Below are 18882 nucleotides of genomic sequence, written 5' to 3'. Positions count from 1 at the left end.
GATTTAAATAGATAGTGCATGTCCCTTTGACTATATTATTATACAAATATGTCTACGGGTAAAACTATTTTTGTAATTTACTTTAAAAAAGTTGGAAAAGCTATCCAACCTTTTGTTACAATATTAATGCTTTGGAATTGGATGCCATGCCATGAAAATGACTTACGTCTAACGTCATGATGAATTGGAAAACTTGTTTTCATGCTGTTTCGCTTACAGTGACGGTGGATGCAAGTTGCGACCAAGAAAACCAATGATTAATGAAATAGGAATAAAAAATTGAGAGGTAATGAAATAGTAAAATGTTGATTCAATATTCACTTCTTTTTTTTTATTTTTATAGTTATCCAAATAAAAATAGGGTAAAATATGCTTTTCGTCCCTGCAATTATAGGCCATTTGAATTTTCGTCCCTGAGCTTACTAATCCTCCCATTTCGTCCCTGTAAAAGTTAATCACTTGAAATTTCGTCCCTCTCCCCTTTTAATCACAGCCACGTCAGCAAATTACCAAAATGGCATGGGGAATTGACGAAAATACCCCTGGCTTATTTTTTTTCCTTAAAAAAAATTTCAAAATTTTGAAAATTCTTTTTTTAAATTAAAAAAATCTGAAAAAATAATTAAAAATCATAAAAAATTTTGGAAAAAAAAACGTTAAAATTAAAACTGAAAAAACTGAAATTTTTCGGAGAAAAAATCGTAAAAAAAAATTCGGGAAAAAAATTTTTGAAGGAAAAAAAACAAAAAAAAAAATAAGACAGAGGTATTTTCGTCAATTCCCATGCCATTTTGGTAATTTGCTGAAGTGGCAGTGATTAAAAGGGGAGAGGGACGAAATTTCAAGTGATTAACTTTTACAGGGACGAAATGGGAGGATTAGTAAGCTCAGGGACGAAAATTCAAATGGCCTATAATTGCAGGGACGAAAAGCATATTTTACCCATAAAAATATTAACTTTTCATATTTTATATTACACTCACGTATCTACATGTTGGACTATGAGATGAGATCGAACTGATTTGATAATTTCAAAACTTTAACAAATCAATTAATTAGTTTTTTTTTTTGTCTATTCTAAAAGTGAGAAAAGCTTGTTAGTACGACAACTGTAACGACAATAAACGATGAATGGATATGAACCGTAGGATGTGCATTATTAGATTGCAATTTTGTTTACTTTAATTTATTTTCTAGCTGTTGAAGGCTTTAATATTCTCGTGAATGCCACCATGGAGGCTGGGCTCTTTACAAGATGTTCAGTTGGTCCACAGACAATGATATGTCCGGTAGTCATCAGATAGAGGCAACAGTCGCATGTTGTGTTCTGGTACAGCGGCGGTGCAGTTAGAGCAAAAAGTGCTTGCGAACACGTAAGTACTCCATGAAGGCGAGAAAAACACAAGAAGGGAGGTTGAATTGTGTTTTGAAAAATTCTTCGTTTCTCTAAAAACTGAACACACTGATCAGAAGCTAAATGAAACAGCTTCTGAAGTGATAATCAGAATCTGAACGCAGCGGAATAAAACAGAGATAGAGAGAGAAGAAGAAAAACACAAAGCAATTATACTGGTTCCTTCCACAATCCGGAAGTAGTCCAGTCCCCCTTGCACTTCCAAGGAGATTTCACTAGAATGTAATATCTGATTACAATTGCTCAAGCACACCTGCAAGAGACTTCCTTTGCTCAAGCACACTTTGCAAGAGTCTTCCTATGCTCAAGAACACAATCAAGAGACTTCTCTGCTCAAGCACAACTGCAAGAGACTTCTAACTAAACAAAATTACACAGAAAATTGTTTAAGGTTGAACACTTGATATACAATCAGAGGTGCTCACAATACAAATCAGATACAGACTCTAAGACTTAAGAATTTCTAAGATATGACTTTGAGACACAGAAATTCTAAGTGAATGCAGAACAATTTCAGCAGAGGTTTGGCACTTGTAAAAATGTTGAGAGTCTTTCGTTCAGCATTACCAAAACTCTAAGTCTTCACTCGTTTATATAGAGGTATGAAAGAGACGTTGTGAAATTTGTTGGAACAAAATGTGTTTAACAATGAACCTTAAAGGGTTTTGATGATAACAAGGTATTAAAAATTGTAAATTGGACTAGCTAATATTTGTTCAAGTGTACAGGACCATAATTATAAAGTTACATCATCATTGGTTCTGAATGAGCAAATAAAGAGCTATGGAAACAACAAAAATTTGAAGCTTGGACGCTCCTGAAGGCAACTTGCTACTGAAGAGAAAAAGCGCTCCTGAAGTCAAGCTGCTCCTGAAGAAATAGCGCTCCTGAAGTAAGCTGCTCCTGAAGAATAGTGCTTCTGAAGACAAGAGGTCCAGAAGCCACATCATCAGAAGCTGCGTCATCAGAAGCTGCAGAAGTCATATCATCAGAAGCTGCATCATCAGAAGCTGCCTCATCAGAAGCCATTTCACCAGAAGCTGAATATCAACTGGATTTGCAAAGAATCAAGAATTGAAGAATTATCAATGCAAAAGCTGTCTATTGGATTCGAAAACACAAACAAAGGATTAGTGGAGTTTGCAACGGTCATTTCAAAGGTGTTTGAAGGCGTGTGTTTGCAATTTGGACGAAAGCGTTGACATTGTACTTTGTACGAATTGTACAACCACGTTCTCCACTACTCTGTTTTGTGTCCGCGCTACAGGACAAGAAAACAGCTCCAGAATACGGTTTCGCCTGCATAGATGTTCCTTTGGATAAGGAATGGATTTCAAATTTGTTCTTCATAGGACAACAGCCAAATCAGGCAAAAGATTATTGGTGAAAGATCAAGCTTCAACAACGACTCTTTGGTGTGCTGGCAATTTCACAACGTCTCTCTCACACCTCTATATAAAGGAGTGAAGACCTAGAGAATTGGTAATGCAAGAACGCTGAACGAAAGACTCACAAGATTTTCACAAGTACCAAACCTCTGCTGAAATTGTTCTGCATTCACTTAGAATTTCTGTGTCTCAAAGTCATATCTTAGAAATTCTTAAGTCCATTGAGTCTGTATCTGATTTGTATTGTGAGCACCTCTGATTGTATATCAAGTGTTCAACCTTAAACAATTTTCTGTGTAATTTTGTTTAGTTAGGAAGTCTCTTGCAGTTGTGCTTGAGCAGGAAGTCTCTTGATTGTGTTCTTGAGCAAAGGAAGTCTCTTGCTTGTGTGCTTGAGCATTGGAAGTCTCTTGCTTGTGTGCTTGAGCATTTGTAATCAGATATTACTCATAGTGAAATCTCCTTGGAAGTGCAAGGGGGACTGGACTACTTCCGGATTGTGGAAGGAACCAGTATAATTGCTTTGTGTCGTTCTTCTTCTCTCTCTCTCTCTGTTTTATTCCGCTGCATTTAGATTCTGATTATCACTTCAGAAGCTGTCTCGCTTAGCTTCTGATCAGTGTGTTCAGTTTTTAGGAGAAACGAAGAATTTTTCTAAAACACAATTCAACCCCCCTTCTTGTGTTTTTCTCACCTTCAATTGGTATCTAGAGCCTTGGTTTGTTGTGTAACACTTAACCGTGCAACAGTCAAAGATCTGAGAAAAACATGTCTACTCCTACTCCTACTGGTCCTGGTGATACTAGCTATAAACATGTCTCACATGATTATAGTGATAGTAAGAAAACCAGTATTGGAAAAGTTCCAAAGTTCAATGGAGATGCTGAAGAGTTCTCTTGGTGGAAGACCAACTTTTACAGTTACATCATGAGCCTAGATGAAGAATTATGGGATATTCTGGAAGATGGTGTTGGTGATTTAGTCCTTGATGAAGAAGGAGCTGCTGTGGATAGAAAGAAACATACTCCAGAACTGAGGAAACTTTACAAGAAGCATCATATTATCAGAGGAGCTCTTGTCACTGCCATACCCAAAGCAGAATACATGAAGATGAGTGACAAATCCACTGCTAAAGCTATGTTTGCTTCTCTCTGTTCAAATTATGAAGGGAGCAAGAAGGTCAAAGAAGCAAAGGCTCTCCTGCTTGTACATCAGTATGAGTTATTCAAAATGAAGGATGATGAAACTATTGAGGAGATGTACTCAAGGTTTCAAACCTTAGTTTCTGGTCTACAGATTCTAAAGAAGAGCTATGTTGCTTCTGATCATGTAAGCAAGATACTCAGAAGCTTACCTGCCAGATGGAGACCAAAAGTGACTGCCATTGAGGAAGCTAAAGATTTAAACACTTTAAGTGTCGAAGATCTTGTTAGTTCTCTCAAAGTTCATGAGTTAAGTCTTAATGAACATGAGTCTACTAAGAAGAGTAAATCAATAGCTCTTCCATCCAAAGGCAAGTCATCAAAAGCTCTCAAAGTGGTTGAATCTGAAGAGGAAGAACAGTCAAGTTCAGACTCTGAACCAGATGCTGCAGAAATGGCCATGCTCTCAAACAGACTTCAATATCTGGCCAAGAAGAACAGAAATTTTCTCTCCAGAAGGGGTAACTCCAGAAGCTCAAGGAAAGAAGATCAGAAGGGATGCTTCAACTGTAAGAAGCCAGGTCACTTCATTGCTGAATGCCCTGATCTTCAAAGAGAAAAGTCAAAGGACAAGTCAAAGAGGTCTACATTCAAACCAAGCAAATTCAAGAAGCAGATTAAGCAGAGTTTAATGGCAACCTGGGATGATTTGGGTAGTGAATCTGGATCTGATAAAGAGGAAGCTGATGAAGATGCAAAGGTAGTTGTTGGGTTGGTAGCAACAGCAACTTCAGAAGCTGGGTCAGATTCAGACTCAGAAGATGAAAACGAGGTATATTCCAAAATTCCCAGAGATGAACTTGTTGAGTCACTTAAAGAACTTCTTACACATTTTGAAGTAAGAACCAATGAGTTGAAGGATTTAAAAGAAAAATATGCTGATTTGGTACAACAGCAAAAATCAACTTTATTGGATCTGAAAGCTTCTGAACAAGGACTTAGGGGCTTTGACTTCATGTGTAAAACATATGAAGATCAGCTCAGGTTCTTATGTCAGAAGCTACAAGAAAAGTGTAATGAAAAACCTTTAAGTAACCATGAAATTGCTCTTGAAGATTTTATTATATCTGGCATTGACAGAAGCAGAGTGGCTTCTATGATTTATAGCATTTACAAGAACAATGGCAGAGGAATTGGTTTTCCAGAAGTGAAACTGGAGAAAACCAATCTAAAGTCTTGTTGTGAATGCATCAAGGAAGGTCTGAAAACATTCTTTGTACCAGAAGGGGCTGAGTTGGAAACTGTTGTTCAATCAGAACCTGAAGCTTCTAGTTCTAAGGCTAAGATTACTTCAAAGCCAAAGAACTCTAAGTCAAAGGCTATGATCAAATCTGATTCCAAAACTTCAAAGGTTAGGATCCTGAAAAGATCAGAACCTATTCCTCAGAGTCTGGTGAAACCAAAATCTGGGGTTCTGAAGTCTAAGTTTCAGAAGAAGACAGTTACTGCTTCTGAAGTACCAAAACCTAAGGTGATGGTTAATCAGAAGCAACCTAACTCACAGCACAAGGTACAAGAAGTGAAGAGTAAAGCCTTAAGTACTAACCTTCCAGGACCCATAGAACAATGGGTACCTAAATCTAAAAATGTCAATGATGCAGGTATGTCTAAGAGCAGTGCCAAAGCAAAGATCATGGTACCTAGACAGTGGTTGCTCAAGACATATGACAGGAGACAAGTCCATGTTCCTCAGCCTAACAATGAAAGAGGGAGGAAATGTGAAATTTGGAGGCAACCAGTCAGGCAAGATCATAGGTACAGGAACTATTGGTAACTCCTCTACCTCAATTAATAATGTATGGTTGGTAGATGGTCTTGAACATAACCTTTTGAGCATTAGTCAATTTTGTGATAATTTTTATGATGTGCTTTTTGAAAAACCCAACTGTACAGTAATCAACAAGGAAGACAAATCCATTGTGTTCAAAGGAAAGAGAGTTGACAATGTCTATAAAATCAATTTTTCTGAACTGGCTGATCAGAAGGTGATGTGCCTACTATCAGTGAATGATAAGAAATGGATGTGGCACAGAAGGTTGGGACATGCTAACTGGAGGTTAATCTCTAAGCTTAGTAAGTTACAACTTGTGAAAGGGCTACCAGACATTGACTATTATTCAGATGCACTCTGTGGTGCATGTCAGAGAGGGAAAATTGTGAAATCATCTTTTAAAACAAAAGATATTGTTTCAACCTCAAGACCTTTAGAATTACTCCATATTGATTTATTTGGACCAGTAAGTACTGCATCCTTATATGGAAGTAGATATGGATTAGTCATTGTTGATGATTACAGCAGATGGACTTGGGTGAAATTCATAAAGAGTAAAGATGTTGCGTGTGATGTATTCAGTAGCTTCTGCACTCAAATTCAATCTGAAAAAGAATCAAAAATTTTGAAAGTCAGAAGTGATCATGGTGGAGAATTTGAAAATGAGCCATTTGAAGCTTTTTGTGAAAAACATGGAATTTTCCATGAATTCTCTTCTCCTAGAACACCACAACAAAATGGGGTTGTAGAGAGAAAGAATAGAACTTTACAAGAAATGGCCAGAACCATGATTCATGAAAACAATTTACCAAAACATTTTTGGGCAGAAGCAGTGAATACAGCATGCTATGTTCAAAACAGGATCTATATTAGACCTATTTTGGAGAAAACAGCATATGAACTCTTTAAAGGAAGAAAACCCAATATCTCTTACTTTCATCAATTTGGATGTACATGTTACATTCTGAACAACAAGCTCTACCTAAAGAAATTTGATGCCAAGGCCCAAAGAGGAATCTTTTTAGGTTACTCTGAAAGGTCAAAGGCATACAGGGTGTATAATTCAGAAACACTCTGTGTTGAAGAATCTATGCACGTTAAATTTGATGACAAAGAGCTTGAAGATAAAACTTCAAAGCAAGGTGAAAGTTTTGCAGAGATACAGGTTCCTGAAGCTACTCCAGAACCTGATCAGATAGCTGAGTCTGAAGATAGTCCAGAAGCTGAACCCACATCAGAAGCACAAGATGAAGCTGCTTCTGATGAAGCACAAGATGACTCACATCAAGAAGATCCTCCCAGAAACACATTCAAACACAAGTCTTCACATCCTGAAGAGCTAATCATTGGAAACAAAGATAGTCCAAGAAGAACAAGATCACATTTCAGACAAGAAGAGTCAATGATTGGACTAATCTCAATGATTGAACCTACAACAGTTGATGAAGCACTTTCAGATGATGGATGGATCCTAGCTATGCAAGAAGAGTTGAATCAATTTCAAAGAAATGATGTGTGGGATCTGGTACCCAAACCTCAGCACAAGAACATTATTGGAACAAAATGGGTATTCAGAAACAAGCTGAATGAGCAAGGTGAAGTAACAAGAAACAAAGCCAGACTTGTTGCACAAGGGTATAGTCAACAAGAAGGCATTGATTACACTGAAACGTTTGCTCCAGTTGCAAGATTGGAAGCAATCAGGTTACTTCTTTCCTATGCAGTTAATCATGGCATAATATTATATCAGATGGATGTCAAGAGTGCATTTCTCAATGGTGTCATAGAAGAAGAAGTGTATGTTAAGCAACCTCCTGGATTTGAGGATATTAAATATCCTGACCATGTTTTTAAATTGAAGAAATCACTATATGGCTTGAAACAAGCTCCCAGAGCTTGGTATGATAGACTAAGTAATTTCTTAATCAAAAATGATTTTAAGAGAGGACAGGTTGACACTACACTCTTCAGAAGGACCCTTGGGAAAGATATTCTTGTTGTGCAAATATATGTTGATGATATAATATTTGGTTCTACTAATGCATCTCTTTGCAAGGAATTTTCTGAGTTAATGCAGGATGAATTTGAAATGAGCATGATGGGAGAGCTGAAGTTCTTCCTTGGCATTCAAATCAATCAATGCAAAGATGGAGTCTATGTTCATCAATCAAAGTACACAAAGGAGCTTCTGAAGAAGTTCAAACTTGAAGATTGTAAAGTGATGAACACTCCAATGCATCCTACGTGCAACCTGAGCAAAGAAGATGAAGGAACTAAAGTAGATCAGAAGCTGTATAGAGGTATGATTGGTTCTTTGTTATACCTCACTGCATCTAGGCCAGATATTTTATTCAGTGTATGCTTGTGTGCAAGATTCCAATCAGATCCTAGAGAATCTCATATGACTGCTGTCAAGAGAATCTTCAGGTATTTGAAAGGAACAACCAATCTTGGACTCCTTTATAGGAAATCCTTAGATTATAAGCTAATTGGATTCTGTGATGCTGATTATGCTGGTGATAGGATTGAAAGAAAGTCAACCAGTGGCAATTGTCAATTTCTGGGTGATAATCTTATATCCTGGGCTAGCAAAAGACAAACAACTATTGCTATGTCTACAGCAGAAGCAGAATACATTTCAGCTGCAAGTTGTTGTACACAACTACTTTGGATGAAACATCAGTTGGAAGATTATCAGATAACTGCTAACAGTATTCCCATTTATTGTGATAATACTGCTGCTATTTGTTTGTCTAAAAATCCAATTTTGCATTCAAGAGCGAAGCACATTGAAATCAAACACCATTTTAGCAGAGATTATGTTCAAAAAGGAATTTTAGATATACAATTCATTGATACTGAAAATCAATGGGCTGATATATTTACTAAGCCTTTAACTGTTGAAAGATTTGATTTTATAAAGAAAAATTTGAACATGCACTTTGTATCTGATTAAATGCTTGCTTGCTCCTGAATAGGATTTTAGGTTCTGAAGTTAGTTCAGAAGCAGTAGTCCATCAGAAGCTCTTTATTGAGGTTCTGAGGAAAACTCGCTTCTGATGATGACGTCAGCATCTGAAGTCCAGAAGCTGGATTTATTGCTTCTGAATAGTTGAATTAGTGGAAACGTTGGAAGTTACCTTTTAAAAAGTAACTTTTGGCCCACTAACTTGGTAGTTACTCTGTGAACTTCTTACGTGGCCTGTATGTGTTGGTGTATAACTAAAAGGGCAATGATGATTTAAAAGCTTTGAAAGTACTTTTCACGCGCCCCCAATTTTGTCATTAATGTTATGTTTGTTTGTCTCTTTTGAATTGCAATCATTTTACTTTTAACACTTTGTCAATTCACACACTACTCACTCACAACAAACACATTTGCTCTCAAACCTCTTGCGAAGTAAGCGCATTCTCTCAACCTTAGAACCCTAAAATCTTCATCTTCTTCAAGTCTTCGTCAATCATCAAATGGCATCATCAAGCTCGCAACGAGAAGATTCAGTATCTACTTCACGAATGGTCCCTGAATATGACTACAGAGGAAGAAGCATGAAATTGGAAGAATGGGATTTGCAGGTTCAGATAGAGAATCCAGTGGACTTTGATTCTCTGAATTTTCATAGGTGTTCAATCAGAAGCTACTATGAAGAGCAAGGACTCATGGATTATTTCAAAATGTTGAATGGACCAACATATGAAGCTCTGGTTAGACACTTCTGGGTAAGAGCAAAATTCTACAACAAAGCGGCATCCTTAGCTGAGGAAAGTCAGATGGTGCTAATGTATCCTGAATTAGAAGGGAAAACAAGAGAAGAAATGGGTCTTGCGCCATTTGTTGAAGATGAAATCAGGTCCAGCATCTGTGGTATTCCAGTAAGACTTGCACAATGGCACATAGAGTATGTTCTCAAGGCTGCAGCCTCTGGATACTACTCTGGAATTGATCTTTCAGATGCTGCTGAAAAACGCATTTGGAAAAAGCAAGCCAACTTGGTGATATACAATTCTGAGAAGGAGAAGAAATATGCTGAATTGAGCATGGAAACTAAGATGCTTCTGAAGATTCAGAATGAGAACCTGTTTCCAAGTGGTGACTGTGTGAAACCAAATCTAGCTCAGAAGGTCCTTCTCCAGCACTTCATCAAGAAGGAAAAGGTGAATGTGCCCAAATACATGTTCAAGTACTTGGTAGAGTGTTTGAAACAGAGTCAGCTACTGGATAAACCCTTGGTTCCTTATGGAAGACTCCTCTCAGAGATATTCTATCAAGGAGGTATCTTGGACAGTCTCAGTCAATCTCAAGGCTTCACAGATCAGCTACTTGACACAAAAACTGGAAAATTCATTAATGCTCATACTCTCTTGAATATGAAGCTAATCAGTGAAGTCACCAAACTTCAAACTGATTTAAGTGAATCATTTGTTAAGTCTGATCTTATGAAGGACTTTCCACCCATCTGCAAGAAGGATCCCATTGAAGTGCAGATGTACTATATCAAGGAACATTTTGAGGCAACCAATGAGAGAATCAGATTGGAAGATATTCCAGAGGAAATGTATGGTGGTGCTCTGCCACGAGCCAGAGGCAGAAAGTCAAAAAGGAAGATAACTGCAGAGCAATATCTAGAGGTTGAACAACCTGCTAAAAAGGCAAAAGTTGCTACTGACAAGCTCAAAATTGGTAGTTCATCAGTACCTTCTATTGAAGAAGCCATTGAAGACATGGATTCCAGGTTGATCATGGATGTTGGCATTTCTCTTGATCAACCTGCTATACCAAAGAGGAAGAGGAAGCCAGCCTTGAGGAGGACCAAGGATTTTCCTCATATCACCTCTACAGCTCAAGATGCTTCTGATTTGGAGTTAAAGGAGTTACAAGAGAAGAAGGCAGCAGCTGAAAAAGTCTTGGAAATTGCTGCTGAGCTACAAGAGTCTGTAGTCTCAGAAGCCAAGAAAATGTTGCAGATGACCAGTGAGTTTGCTCAAGAGGATTCTGATCCTGAACCAGAGAAGGTAATTAATATATCATCAGATTCCGCATCCAAATCATTATCAGACTCTGATGATTCTGATGATGATATACCCTTAGCTCAACTGTTTCGAAAACCAGTAAAAAGCCAATCAACATCAACCAAAACCAACGATAAGCCCTCTCAGTCAACTACTTATGAACCAGTTGGTCACATAATTAATGAGAAGTTGGCTGAACTGGCTGAGCAGAGAGAAAAAGTCATTGATACTATTTTTCGCCTTCACCCTCAACCTCTTAACATTCAACCTCTCAACATGATTCCTCCAGAAAATGTTGAGTCTACAACAGAAAAGGCCTCTGAAGCAACTCCAGAAGCAGCTGCTTCTGAAAATGTTGTTTCAGAAAACCCCCATCAACAAACACCTGAACCACAAAAACCCACAACACCCCCACAATCACCAATAGCCATCATTGACCACCAACTCAACAATCAAACAACAACTTCACTACAACAACCACCAACTGAAACTGAATTTCAACCTTTACCTGAACACTCTCCAGAACCAACTCCCATGGATGTTGACATCTCTCAAGTCAATGTTCAAGACTCAACCTCCACCACACACATTGATTCTGACCAGCCTTCGTCTTCAAACACACAAACACACCTTACCTTTCCAATTCCTAACCCCATTCAAGATTTAGAAATCAGTGATTCTGATCTTGAAACCCTTGATCATCCACCCACAAACATCCTGGAATCTAGATATATTAATTCTGAGCTTCTCACAATCTTGAGTCAGATGCATAATCTGGTGGATCAAAGAAGGACAATTGATCTCACAGGTGCATATGAAGACTCCTGGGCATCTCTTCAAAACCGGGCAGCTGGGGTTATTGAAGAAATCAAGGCCAAATGCATCAGAGTCAAGCAAGCTTCAGTCAGAAGGCTAATGGAGCAAGTGAATCAGAGTCTTAGAGTAAGAAGTTCTACACTGCTCCTGGCAAACCAGCCTTTCTTCTTTGAAACGGATTACTTGACCAGAGAAGCAAGGCTGTGTAAGCTTCTGAAGAAACAGATGGCACAGCAGCAGCAAGAAGCTAGAGAAAGGGAACAAGCTCTTCTTCAGAGGCAACAACAACTTAAAGAACTGTTGAAGAAGAAGATTGAAGAAATGGAAGAGATGAAGAAACAACAACAAACCAACCCTTAGTTGCACACCCTTGTGTTTTTCTTTGTTTGTTGTCTGTTTTAAAATTTCTTAGTCCTTGCTTCTGAAACCATCTTGTCTTATTTCTCTTGCTTCTGAATGCTTACTGATTCTGACTGTTTAGCTGCTTCTGACAATTGATATACATGTTCATATATTTTGCTCTGACTTATTTAGTCCACTTTCTTTTATACTCTCTCCTGTTTGAGTTTTTCTCATATCTTTTTGTCTTTTATGCTTAAATTTATTTTAATTTTTTTTGATAATGACAAAAGGGGGAGTATATGTGACAAGTATTTAAAGGCTCTGAGCCCCATTAATGGCATTTGAAATTTTTGAAAACCTTCTATCATTTTTTTTACCTTATTGGTATAAGCTATGAACGAACGAAGGAGTATCAAAATTCAAGTAAAATTAATTGAACCATTCTTCTTATCTATAAGTTAATTCTTTCAATGATTCAATTTTGTTTTTAAGCTCTGATAATATTATTGCGCGAAAAATGAATTTAATTAACCTGGATAGAACTTAGGGGGAGCTTACAAACCTCACCTTAAAGACTATCAGACTCAGGGGGAGTTTGAGCTTACAAACCTCAGATTCTGAGCTTACAAACCTCAGAACCCCAAAGTCAACTTGTTAATTAGATTAACAACAATTGATCAATTTTAAATACTTTTGTTTGTCATCATCAAAAAGGGGGAGATTGTTGGAACAAAATGTGTTTAACAATGAACCTTAAAGGGTTTTGATGATAACAAGGTATTAAAAATTGTAAATTGGACTAGCTAATATTTGTTCAAGTGTACAGGACCATAATTATAAAGTTACATCATCATTGGTTCTGAATGAGCAAATAAAGAGCTATGGAAACAACAAAAATTTGAAGCTTGGACGCTCCTGAAGGCAACTTGCTACTGAAGAGAAAAAGCGCTCCTGAAGTCAAGCTGCTCCTGAAGAAATAGCGCTCCTGAAGTAAGCTACTCCTGAAGAATAGTGCTTCTGAAGACAAGAGGTCCAGAAGCCACATCATCAGAAGCTGCGTCATCAGAAGCTGCAGAAGTCATATCATCAGAAGCTGCATCATCAGAAGCTGCCTCATCAGAAGCCATTTCACCAGAAGCTGAATATCAACTGGATTTGCAAAGAATCAAGAATTGAAGAATTATCAATGCAAAAGCTGTCTATTGGATTCGAAAACACAAACAAAGGATTAGTGGAGTTTGCAACGGTCATTTCAAAGGTGTTTGAAGGCGTGTGTTTGCAATTTGGACGAAAGCGTTGACATTGTACTTTGTACGAATTGTACAACCACGTTCTCCACTACTCTGTTTTGTGTCCGCGCTACAGGACAAGAAAACAGCTCCAGAATACGGTTTCGCCTGCATAGATGTTCCTTTGGATAAGGAATGGATTTCAAATTTGTTCTTCATAGGACAATAGCCAAATCAGGCAAAAGATTATTGGTGAAAGATCAAGCTTCAACAACGACTCTTTGGTGTGCTGGCAATTTCACAACGTCTCTCTCACACCTCTATATAAAGGAGTGAAGACCTAGAGAATTGGTAATGCAAGAACGCTGAACGAAAGACTCACAAGATTTTCACAAGTACCAAACCTCTGCTGAAATTGTTCTGCATTCACTTAGAATTTCTGTGTCTCAAAGTCATATCTTAGAAATTCTTAAGTCCATTGAGTCTGTATCTGATTTGTATTGTGAGCACCTCTGATTGTATATCAAGTGTTCAACCTTAAACAATTTTCTGTGTAATTTTGTTTAGTTAGGAAGTCTCTTGCAGTTGTGCTTGAGCAGGAAGTCTCTTGATTGTGTTCTTGAGCAAAGGAAGTCTCTTGCTTGTGTGCTTGAGCATTGGAAGTCTCTTGCTTGTGTGCTTGAGCATTTGTAATCAGATATTACTCATAGTGAAATCTCCTTGGAAGTGCAAGGGGGACTGGACTACTTCCGGATTGTGGAAGGAACCAGTATAATTGCTTTGTGTCGTTCTTCTTCTCTCTCTCTCTGTTTTATTCCGCTGCATTTAGATTCTGATTATCACTTCAGAAGCTGTCTCGCTTAGCTTCTGATCAGTGTGTTCAGTTTTTAGGAGAAACGAAGAATTTTTCTAAAACACAATTCAACCCCCCTTCTTGTGTTTTTCTCACCTTCAAAATTGCCAGTGCATCAAAAGAGTCGTTGTTGAAGCTTGATCTTTCACCAATGATCTTTTGCCTGATTTGGTTGTTGTCCTATGAAGAACCAATTTGAAATCCATTCCCATTGTGAAGGAACATCTTTGCAGGCATAGCTGATATTCTAGAGCTGTTATCTTGTCCTGTAGCGTGGACACAAAACAGAGTAGTGGAGAAGGTGGTTGTACAGTTCGTACAAAGTACAATGTCAACTCTTTTTGAAGATAAGGTTCCAATGCCTTCAAATCTTCACCAAAATGACAGTTGTAACTATCCACTAGTCTTCTGCAGTGTTTTCGAATCCAATAGACAGCTTTAGAAGTGTTGATCTTTGAATCTACAGCTTGTGGTGATAATCAGCTTCTGATGAGCTTCAGCTTCTGATGAAGTCACTTCTGAACTATCTGCTTCTGATGACTATCCGCTTCTGAAGGCTATCCGCTTCTGTTGACTTTCAGCTTCTGATGACCTTCAGCTTCTGATGACGTCATCATTCTTCAGGAGCACTTATGACTTCTGATGCACTTCTTTTCAGATGCTTTCAAGCTTCCTTTTCTTTAGTCCATAGCTCTCTTTTTTTTCTTCAGAACCTTTATATGATGTACATTTTTAACTATTGTCCTGTACACTTAAACAAATATTAGCTAGTCCAATTTACAATTTTTAATACCTTGTTATCAACAAAACTCTTTAAGGTTCATTGTTAAACACATTTTGTTCCAACAATCTCCCCCTTTTTGATGATGACAAACAATAGTATTTAAAATTGATCAATTGTTGTTAATCTAATTAACAAGTTGACTTTGGGGTTCTGAGGTTTGTAAGCTCAGAATCTGAGGTTTGTAAGCTCAAACTCCCCCTGAGTCTGATAGTCTTTAAGGTGAGGTTTGTAAGCTCCCCCTAAGTTCTATCCAGGTTAATTAAATTCATTTGGCTCGCAATAAAATCAGAGCTTTAAACAATAATTAATTGAGAAGTAGATTATAGATAAGAAGAATGGTTCAAATAATTTTATTTGAAATTTGATACTCTTTCTTTCGTTCATAGCTTATACCTTTCAGGTAAAAAAATGATAGAAGTTTTTCAAAATAATTTTCAAATATCATTAATGGGGCTCAGAGCCTTTAAATACTATTACATATACTCCCCCTTTTGTCATTAGCAAAAAAAAAAAAAGCAATAAAGACAAAAAGATTTGAGAAAAACTCAAACATGAAGAGAGTATAATCAGAACCTATAATCTTATCCAAAAAAAATATAATCAGATTGTAAATAAATAAGTAAATCAGAGCAATGAATATGTATATGAACATAATATCAAGGCATTATGAATCAGAACCAACTAAGCAAGTTAATATCATACAGAAACAGTAAGAAATGTAAGACAAGAGATGTTCAGAAGCAAGAACTGAAGCAGCTAAAACAAACATCAAACAAAAAATAAACACTAGGGTGTGCAACTAAGGTTTGGTTTGTTGTTGTTTCATCATTTTCTCCATTTGTTCTGCTTGCTTCTTCAACAAATCTTCAAGAGCTTGTTGCCTCTGAAGAAGAGCAATTTCCCTTGCTTTAGCTTCCTGCTGTTGTTATGCCATCTTCTGCCTTAGTAGCTTGAACATCCTTGCTTCTCTTGTCATGTAGTCAGCTTCTGAGTAGAATGGCTCATTTGCCAGAAGCAGTCTGCGACCTCTAGCTCTATGACTTCGCTTCAGATCCTTCAGAAATCTTCTGACAGTAGCTGCCTTGATTCTGATACATTTGTTGCTTACAACCTCTATCAACTCAGTAGCTCTTCTCTTCAATGACGTCCATTCTTCCTCATAACCAGTTGGCAGATCAATTGTCCCTTTATGCTCAACCAGATTATGCATTTCTGAGAGGATCTTGAGTAGCTCATCATCAATATAATCAAATTCCAGTATGTAAAGGGGTGGTTGTTCAACGATTTCTAGGTCTGAGGATTGGTCAGAATCACTAAGGGAAGAGTCTTGAACAGGGTTAGGCTCTGGAATGATGAGTTGTTCAGATTGAGTTGAGGATGATGGTTGGTCAAGGTTAATTTGTGAGGTTGAGATTGAGGCTTGAAGATTGACTTGATGATTGTCAATTTCCATTGAAGTAGGTTGGGGTAAAGCTTGTTCTTCTTGTGGTTATGTATGCTCTGGTTGTGGGTTTGATTGGGGGTCAGTTTCAGTATTGGTTGGTGGTTGTTGTGGTGAAGTTTGTGTTTGAATGTTGGGTTGGGGGTCAATGTCAGCTTTGGGTGATTGTTGTTGTTGGGGTGATGAGGGCTTGTGTGGTTCTGGTGTTTGTTGATGGGGGCTTTCTGAAACAATTTTATCAGAAGCAACTGCTCCTGAGGTTGTCTCAGAGGCTTTCTCTGAGGTAGGCTCAACATTTTCTGGTACAACCATGTTGAGGGGTTGAATGTTAAGAGGTTGAGGGTGATGACGGAGAATACTATCAATGACTTTGTCTCTTCTCTCAGCCATTTCTTCTAGATTTTCATTAATTATATGACCAACTGGTTCATAAGTGCTTGACTGAGAGGGCTTTTTGTTGGTCTTGGTTGATGTTGGATGGCTATTTACTGGTTTTCGAAAAAGGAGTCATATGGGTACATCATCATCAGAATCTGATGATGATGAGGATGAGGAATCTGATGATACATTGACTACCACTTCTGGTTTAGGATCAGAATCCTTCTGAGCAGTCTCACTTGCCATCAGCATCAAGTTCTTAGCTTCTGAGACCACAGACTCTTGTAGCTCAGATGCGATTTCCAAGACTTTTTCAGCTTCTGCCTTCTTCCTTTTAAATCCATTGAAGCCAAATCAGAAGCAGCTTCAACATCCTCTGCTTCTTTAATCACATAAGGAGATTCCCTAATCTTCCTTACTGCTAGCTTCCTCCTTTTCTTTGGTATTGCCGGTTGATCAGGTAGAACCAAAGATGCAGCCACTTCCTCAATTGATGGCATTCCAGAACCACCAATCTTAAGCTTGTCAGAAGTAGGTTTTGCTTTCTTTGCAGATTTTTCAACTTCTAAGTACTCTTCTGCAGTCATCTTCCTTTTTGATTTTCTGCCTATGGCCAGTGGTAGAGGACCACCATACATTTCCTCAGGTACATCCTCCAACCTGATGACCTTGTTGGTTGCCTCAAAGTGATCCTTGATGTAATACATCTGAACCTCAAGAGGATCCTTCTTGCAGATAGGTGGAAAATCTTTCATCAGATCAGACTTGGCACTGGATTCACTCAGGTCAGTTTCAAGCTTGGTGACAGAGCTGATAAGCTTCATATGCATGAGTGTATGAGTATTGATTAACTTCCCAGTCTTAGTGTCAAGCATCTTATCTGTGAAGGCTTCAACACTGCTTAATCTGTCCAAAACTCCTCCTTGATAGAATATTTCTGATAAGAGCCTTCCATAAGGAACCCAGGGTCTGTCCTGCAGCTAACTCTTTTTCAGACACTTTATCAACCATTTGAACATGTATTTGGGCACATTCACCTTTTCCTTTTTGATGAAGTGTTGGAGAAAAACTTTCTGAGCCAGATTAGGTTTATCACCTGCACCTTTTGGGAACATATTCTCATTCTGAATCTTCAGAAGCAACTTCGTCACAGTGCTTAGATCAGCATACTTTCCTTCCTTCGTGGAATTGAATATAGCCATGTTTGCTTTTTCCTTCCAAACGCGTTATCAGATGGGCTTGAAAGATCAATTCCAGAATATTTCCCAAAAGCTTCTACACCGAGTACAACTTCTATCTGCCATTCTGCAATCCTTACTGGAATTCCACAGATACTTGACCTGATTTCAACGCCGGTAAATGGCTCAAGTCCCATTTCTTCTCTAGTTTTCCCTTCCAGTTCTGGATAAAGCAAAACCATTTGACTTTCTTCAGCTATAGATGTTGCTTTGTCATAAATTTTTGCTCTTACCCAGAAATGCCTAACCAATGCTTCGTATGTTGGTCCATTCAACATCTCGAAGTATTGCATAAGTCCTTGCTCTTTATAGTAGCTTCTGATCCAACAATCATGAAAAGCTAGTGATTCGAAATCCACCGGATTTTCTATCTGAACATGTAGTTCCCATTCTTCTAGTTTCATGCTTCTTCCTCTGTAGTCATAATCAGGGACCTTTTGTGCAGTAGATTCTGAACCTTCTCGTTGCAAGCTTGATGATGCCATTTGATTGGAGATGAAGATGAAACTTTTAGGGTTCTAGGGTTGAGAGAATGCGCTTACTTCGCAAGAACAGGTTTGAAAGCAAAGTGTTTGTTTGTGAAGTGAGTAGTGTGTGAATTGACAAAGTGTTAAGAGTAAAAACGATTGCAATTCAAAAGAGACAAACAAACATAACATTAATGACATTGGGGGCGCGTGAAAGTACTTTCAAAGCTTTTAAATCATCATTGCCCTTTTTAGTTATACACCAATACAGACAGGCCACGTCAGAAACTTTTAGAGTAACTACCAAGTTAGTGGGCCAGAAGTTACCATAAAAAGTAACTCCCAACGTTTCCACTAACTCTACTATTCAGAAGCATAAAATCCAGTTTCTGGACTTCAGATGCTGACGTCATCATCAGAAGCGCATTTTCCTCAGAACCTCAATAAAGAGCTTCTGATGGACCACTGCTTCTGAACTGACTTCAGAACCTAAAATCCTATTCAGGAGCAAACAAAATTTAATCAGACACGTAGTGCATGTTCAAATTT

Source organism: Medicago sativa, chromosome 8, assembly GCF_051527215.1.
Source record: "Medicago sativa cultivar Bolivia chromosome 8, Bolivia_mono, whole genome shotgun sequence".
NCBI lineage: Eukaryota > Viridiplantae > Streptophyta > Magnoliopsida > Fabales > Fabaceae > Medicago > Medicago sativa.
The sequence above is the reverse complement of the archived record's forward strand: the minus strand, read 5'-3'. Positions refer to the sequence as shown.